The sequence below is a fragment of the Schistocerca piceifrons genome, chromosome X (genome assembly GCF_021461385.2).
Source record: "Schistocerca piceifrons isolate TAMUIC-IGC-003096 chromosome X, iqSchPice1.1, whole genome shotgun sequence".
Taxonomy (NCBI): Eukaryota; Metazoa; Arthropoda; class Insecta; order Orthoptera; family Acrididae; genus Schistocerca; species Schistocerca piceifrons.
In genome coordinates, this window is record NC_060149.1 from 903,602,080 (window position 1) to 903,610,358 (window position 8,279).

The window sequence follows — 8,279 nt, forward strand, 5'->3', positions numbered from 1 at the left end:
CAACATGTGTGGGCTGATGAGAATCCACATGCAGTTGTGCAATCACGTCATCAACACAGATTTTCTGTGAACGTTTGGGCAGGCATTGTTGGTGATGTCTTGATTGGGTTCCATGTTCTTCCACCTACACTCAATGGAGCACATTATCATGATTTCATACGGGATACTCTACCTGTGCTGCTAGAACATGTGCCTTTACAAGTACGACACAACATGTGGTTCATGCACGATGGAGCTCCTGCTCATTTCAGTCAAAGTGTTTGTACGCTTCTCAACAACAGATTCGGTGACCGATGGATTGGTAGAGGCGGACCAATTCCATGGCCTCCACGCTCTCCTGACCTCAACCCTCTCGACTTTCATTTATGGGGGCATTTGAAAGCTCTTGTCTACACAACCACAGTACCAAATGTAGAGACTCTTTGTGCTCGTATTGTGGATGGCTGTGATACAATACGCCATTCTCCAGCGCTGCATCAGCGCATCAGGGATTCCATGAGACGGAGGGTGGATGCATGTATCCTCGCTAACAGAGGACATTTTGAACATTTCCTGTAACAAAGTGTTTGAAGTCACGCTGGTACATTCTGTTGCTGTGTGTTTCCATTCCATGATTAATGTGATTTGAAGAGAAGTAATAAAATGAGCTCTAACATGGAAAGTAAGCGTTTCCGGACACATGTCCACATAACATATTTTCTTTCTTTGAGTGGGAGGAATGTTTCCTGAAAGTTTGGCCGTACCTATTTGTAACACCCTGTATAAAGATCTTTTGTTGTATTAATGCCCTATTCTCTTAAGAATTTGCTTCTATTCTACATTAAACTCATAAGCATGCTAATCAACAATGGTTAACATAGTATCTATTCTTGTTAGCTAATAACAGTACTCACTATAATTTGTACAGTATTGATGGTATATCTACACACAGTACTGTGATCTTTACAATTACATTTTTACAGATTTATTATTCAGTTGTGGCATAGGAAATGTACCATGAGTAAAGATGAGCAAAATGTGGAATTGTAATTGTATTAAACATTATAGTATTGACTGAGATTTTATTACACTGGCATTCATTGTCTAATATTCCAGGTTCAACTAGGTTTGCAGTGACAAAGGGCATAGGGTATATTGCATTAGTAACACCGTTGGCAAAGTACTGTCAAAGGATGTGAATTTTTGCTTGAGGGAGTATCCTGTACAGATTGCTTCCTGTGTTCAAATACATGTTTTAATTAGTGATTTTGTAACACTGAAATAAAATATATCACAAACATACAAATCTGCTAGGAGTGATAATATTACACAGAAAACCTAAATATTTGGAGCCCATAATGATTTAAAAAAAATTGTATTTAATGTTTTTGTGTAAACACGCAGATGTCTGTAAGTTATGTAATACATCAAGGAACATGTGCAAGACTATTGCACTCTAGTTTCCTTTGGTCAGAACACAATAAAAAATGAAACCAATATTTTTCCTGGCCAATGGCCTTTCCACAGTGGTAACACCAGTTCCTGTCAGATCACTGATGTTAAGAGCTGTTGGGCTCGGCTAGAACTTGAATGGGTCACCATCTGGGTCTGCCGAGTGCTGTTGGCAAGCAAGGTGCACTCAGCCCTTGTGATACCTATTGAGAAACTGCTTGACTGAGAACTAGCAACACTGGTCACAAAAGCTGCAACAGTTGGGAGAGTGGTGGGCTGACCACATGCCCCTCTGTATCCACACCTGGTGATGCCTAAGGGCTGAGGATGACTCGGCAGCCAGTTAGTACAACTGTGCCTGAAGGGCTGTTCAGATGGTGGTTTTTTTTTTTTTTTTACGCTTTCTTGAACATGCTGGAACCATGTCATAAATGGGTCTACATCCACTGACTATTGTATCAAATGTTTGTTGATAGTAAATTTTGGAAATGAGAATAGTTAATTTAAAATAATAATGATACAGACATTTATTTCATACCCTTTAGAAGCTATTCTGACAATTCGTACTGATGCAAAAATCCATTAGGATACCACACTTAAAAGCATTGGCTGTAACTGTAATTAATTTACTCAGGAAACTTGGATATATTTTGTTATAAGGCACAGCTTCCATTACATGTTGATGAGGCACAACTTCCATCCATTTGAACCTGCTTACAATAGTCAAACCTAGGTGAGACTCTGTAATTTTTACCTCACCCACTTCCCACCAATACCAAACTGACTTGACGATTCCTTGATGCCTTGAGATGTGTCCTAACAGTCAGTCCCATTTTTTAGTTGTGCCATTAATCTCTCTTGTTACCAAATTTATTCAGTACCACCTATTTAGTTATCCAGTGTACACATATAATCTTCACCATTCTTCTGTAACACTACATTTCAGACGCTATATTCTTATGCAAATTAATTTTCAGGTTGTGTAAACACCTACTTTATCTCCCTAAATGAACAAGATTGAATAGGTGTTTTGTTGTGATGACTGATCTGTACTGTAACCAGAGGATTAGGTTAGGGTGGCTGGGTGACAGTTCGGTTGCATGTGGCCAAGCTGAATGTGGAAGCAGAGTGTTAAGAGTAAAGTATTATTCCATACCTGTGCAGATAGTATTGTATGGGTGGGTACAGTGGAAGTGGTTGCAGTTTCGTTGTGTGCGAGCACTATCTGGTAGGGAGGATTCAGTTCAATGGATGAGGCCTACTCAAAAGGAGAACTCCTGAGCTACAGTTAGCGAGTCTGCAAAAGATCATATGGAGAGCTGGTCCCAGTATGACTAATAATGTAACTGCCTGGAGTGCCTAATAAGAAAATCATCCGTTTAACAATTAATGCAACTGCTGATAGTGGACCAAGCACACTGCTCAGTAGATTACTGCAGACTAAGATGGTCACACCTTCGTAACAAAAAAGGTAGACACACGTGAGGCTGTGGGGGTGGTAAGCTATTTGGAGCTAGATGTAACATATTGATTTATATAGTAGCATGATGGCTATGTTCATGCCATATTTAGTGCACTTTTTGTTATAAAAACGAACTGCAGGGTAAACTCAGAAAGCACATACGGGATAATAAACAAGTATCTCTTGGGTGCATTGTACATATCTCTTGAGTGCATTGTACGTAATCTACAAAAAATGCAGTGGGGGAATGTCATACTGTCTTTTAACCATATACAATAAATAGTTCTAGTTTATTTCATGATAAATAATTGAGAAGATCTAACTGGTATTATTACATGAATTCAGTATATCAATGTTTGTTTACATTCCATGCAATGACTGAAATTTAAGTATTACATTATTTGGTCATCTTTCCATATTTACTGTTACTGCTACAAATGCATAGACAAATCCATGAAAAAAGAAAAATTACATTTCTTTCATAGGACAGTATTACAAATGTTCAATTAAATTAGTAGGACATTGCAAAAAACAAATATGCAGAATTTGGATGAAAACAAATATGTCATTGTATGAAAGTCTGCCAGAACAAGAAAGGAATAGTGATTTTTTTATGGGTACTCCTGAGCAAATTACTTTGCTGGGAGCATCTGGATTCAATGCAATCAAGGAGCTAGCTGCTGTCGTATGTACACAATCTCCTTATAACAGAAGACTATGTATAAAGTGAAGACAATGATGTGCTGCTGTCTAAGAATCAACCTTCACCCCTTTGTGGTGATGACTCATGATTATTCTTGTATATAAATGTCAGGTCATTAAAAAATGAAATCGTTAATTTTAGTATTCTGTTAGGTGTAAACAAGAAGACTACATTATGTGTTAATAAACACTGACTCAGTTAAGATAAACTACAACTGTACATATCATGGAGAATGGTCCTGGCATACAGTGGCAGATCAAGCTGGCATCCACCACCTGCTCTAATTACACCTCAACTACTACCAATAATTTTTCTCTCTCTTTTCTGTCTCTGGGCATCTTTTGGTTCTGATTTTCTGTAATATTTGTATGTGATGTAGACATAAATCTGCCCATTTGTTATTTAGGTCAGATTTCATGGTTACAGTTGTAGTCTCAGTACCTGACAGCAAAAATACAGTTAGTTTTGTTTAAAACTATGTTAATTAAAAGTTATGTGTGATTAAATATTTTACTATGGTAATTAGCAGTGAAAATATTTTGAGCTAATAAATAGATCTGGTAAGGATGATAGCACTCATTGTAAAGACTAGCATTCCAACTTTTCATTAACATTGTTAAAATTTTATGGACAAAATTAACTTACAAGATAATTCATTAAAGTTCAGAAGCAGACACATTTTACATTGCATATTTTGACTCTGTGCTTATTAGATTTCCTCTTTGACTGCTATACTTCTGTTACTCCAGTTTTTATGCACAAAGTAGCTTACTTCATTAACTGATTGAGCCATTAGTTATGAATATTGCGTGATCTCCCATGATGTTCAGTACTGCTCTTGTACCCATAAACAGATTAGTGCCAATGCAGATGCATAAAATGTCCTAGATCACTACACTTTTTACTAGCCAAATTATTATTAATTATTATAGTCTATCTTGAATAGTAATTTTTTTTCCCCTGAAGTTATGAAATTGGCCATTATCCAACAATATGACCTTGAAGACAATATATGAAAAAGTGAAACCAAAATTGTGATGGTGTGTACATTTTTGAGCAAATTCCATCCTGAACTCATTAAGATTTTCAGCTTTATGACTTCAGACTGATGTGCTACCAAAGAGGCATCATAGAAGAGACTACATAAATCACGTTAGTGGGCTTACAGTACTTGTGCAATACGTGTCCTTAGTGTGGATGATACAAGCCTAGAAAAAGCAATGGAAGCAGCTGCACTGTTACAGCCCACAGTAAAAATCATAACTATATTTTTGTACTGTATGCCAGATACTAACATTGAAGCATTTGGACAATACTTGGAGAAAATTGACTTACTTTTTACAAAATGGTCTAAGGGAAGGATATATGTTCTTGGAGACATAAATATTGATTTAAGACTAAGGCAACCACACAATTTAGTTTTCTTAAAATGCTAAGATTGGATGACTTGTATTGTGTTAATGATAGTTCATAACAATTTTTCTGCCATCATCAGAGTTCATTAATGATACTTCAGAGAACGGCAGGATTTCAACTACCTCTCATCATGTCCTGAAATGAAAAATATATCCCCCCCCCCCCCCCCCCCCCACATACACAGAGGTATTCCACTGCCTACCCAACTCACCCAATATCCTTGTTTGCCCCTATTCCACCCCTACTCCAAACCAATTGCCCCATGGGGTTTATTCTCTAGTAGATGCAAAACCTGACCCATGCTACAACACGCTCCAATCCTGTCCCAGGCATCTCCCATCCCATCAGAGGCAGGGACAAATGTGAAACCAGTCATGTGATCTACCAAGTTATCTGCAACTACTTTCTGTCATTCTATATGGCTATGACCACTGCCAGGTTGTGTGTCCACATGAATGGCCAGCGCCAAACTGACCAAGAGACAGCTGGATCACCCATTTGCTGAGCATGCCACTCAAAATTATATGCTCAAATTCAATGACTGCTTCACTGACTGGATTCTTACCACCCACACCACCGCTCTGATCTCAACCTTCCCTGCTCCCAATCCAGCCCTACACAACTTTCTATCCCACCGGCAGAATCCTTTTCCCTTCTCCCTTCTTTTCTTTACTCCAGTTCCCCCACAGCCCCAGCATAGCCTGCAGGTGCTGCAACTAGCAGCTCACTATCCTCACTCTACTATGTCCCAGCATGGCTCTAAAATATTATTGTGCACATTTCACAAGTGGGATTTCAAAATGTTTACACAAACAATTTTTGTCATTTCTACGTGAGTACATAAAATGTACTAATTTGTTTTTCATTGTAAGTGTCAATCACTCATAGTGATATCTGAAACTGAAATCATGAATTATTGTATAGTTTACTGCAATACGTGTGTAGTTGTTGCCACTTGCAGAATTGTAAGATTCAGTTTGACTCCGCTATCTCTCAGTTGTAAAATCACAGCTCTTTTATTTTGGACTATGCCATACAGTACTGAGAAGTTCACAATCCATGTTGCTTATTCACTATACCTGTATAAATTTAAGTTACTGCTCTTAAAATATCTTGGCAGGCTGTTGTACCACTTGTGTCTATTCATAAATTTTTGTTTGTCTGAAGCAATGGTATTGTGATCAGGTATCTTATTACACATATTTGATTAATCTTAATGGTATATGAAAAATAAAAAGTAACTGTGAAAGTAAATATCTTTTTTATGTTTTCTTGGATCATGTCCTGACATGAGGTCCTTCCTACACAAGATTATACCTACTTAACCCAGAGTCCTTTTTTGTAACTCTTTGTCTTAGGTAGATATCACAAAATATTTATGCTGGATAGCATCTTCATGGATGTAGATCTGGTGCAAGTGTTGCTGCTCTCTCTTACAACAACAGTGTTCTGTTCCTGTGTGTACTAACCCAAAGAAATACTATTATCAGAACATGCTACCATTTTGTCAAAAGGAGGGAATTATGTTTGATCCAAGAGCTATAATGCTTATCCTTGTTTAATGAAAAAATTGGTGATTAACACAAACTGAATTCAATATTTTTCATCTGTCAAAGATAATTTTAATCCAGAAACTTATGCAAATGCAGTGAAAGGTTTCATGTACTTTTTTATTTATTCTATTTGGCCTTCAGCAGTATAACACTATTTAGCCAAGGTTTCCTATAGTTGGAATGTGTTTATTGTTTATGAATTCATCGCCTCAACAAACTCATTGCATTATTATGTAGACTACTCCAGAATTTCATTGTAAGATGTGCATATTAGCACTTTGTATAGGTATCTAGCCCCCATTTGTAATTTTAGTTTTCCTAAGTTTGCCTGATGAACTTATAATTGACTTAACAGTAACTCTCACAGGCATATCTTGTATATGAAGAACAGAAATCTTTACAAAATTGACTCATTCCTCATATGATTCATTTACTTCACAAAATAGAAACAAACTCTTCAAGCGTCAATGAGTGCACTGTACAGCATAGCATTTAGTATTGCAGTTTTGGGCAACCTGCTTTTCCAGTTGGAAAGGAAGTTGCTTACAAAATGCTTTATTTAATGTGCACTCCTCTCACACTTAGTTGTATGGGTAGCCACATTTTATATTTAGTGCATCATTAGAAAGCTTTTCATCATCATTAGGGATTCTGCAGTTGCCCAGTGAAAAACTAAACACACTATGCAACATTACTATGCATTATATTGCTGGAAATCTTTTGTGATGCTAAACTTTTGAAGTCTCATTCTTTGAAATTGGTTGAAGATTTAATCTAATATTTCAGTGAAGGACATGACATCATTGAGTTCAACTTGAGATCACTTCATATTTCTTAGTGCCAAAACACACAATGATAAAGATTAACTTCTGCTATTACTATTTTTATAGTTCAAATAAACAAAGTCAGATACTACACTTGATGAACTCTAAACAGTGACAAGTTCTTTCCATGGTGAAGTTGTCATCCAAGTCTATAAAAAAGTAAATCTTCAGAAAATAGCATTTGAAAGAACTCAGTCACTGAAGCTTTACTAACACTTTAACACAGAGAAGTTATGTGGACAACTAAAGACAGATTTCCGAACAAGTCTATTAAATAACCACACTGATTGACTGTAACAGTAAGATCTGCCCATATTAGTGACTTTGACATTGAAATGTGGAATGGATGAGTGCACTCTATGAATTTTTACATTGAGATATTAAGATGAAAATAGATAAATATGACTCTGCCACGGAGAAGTTACTGTAACGATTACTAGGACCTAAATTCCTATTGCTATATAGAGAAAAATTTTGAAATTAGTGGCACTGACATTATGGGGAAGCAAGTAATAATTTGGATTATCTATGCCGTAGGTATTTACCAAGCATCTTGTAAATATTATATGCCATAGGTATTTACCAAGCATCTTGTAAATTTAACAGGATAGTAGTTTTCTTAATTTCTTAATTGTCAAACTACTCTGATAACCAAAGCTATTTTCTGGTTCAGAAAAATTGCAGTAAGAAAGTTATAACTACAGCTATGATTTTATAAACATACTTAAAGGTCAAAACAGTAATGTTATTTTTTGGTTGTGGACACTTTAATTATGAATAACATTTTAGTTAATGACTTTTCACAAATAATAAAATGTTTACTGATAGAGTGAAATGAGGGCTTTTAAATAATTTATGCCATTCTGGAAATAAACAATTGTTAGCTCACA

The 8,279-nt window shown here is 36.3% G+C and overlaps 1 pseudogene; it reads left to right on the forward strand.

Moving 5' to 3' along the window:
- The first annotated feature begins 1,487 nt into the window (after positions 1-1,487).
- LOC124723685 lies at positions 1,488-1,606 on the forward strand (annotated as a pseudogene).
- Positions 1,607-8,279: the final 6,673 nt, after the last annotated feature.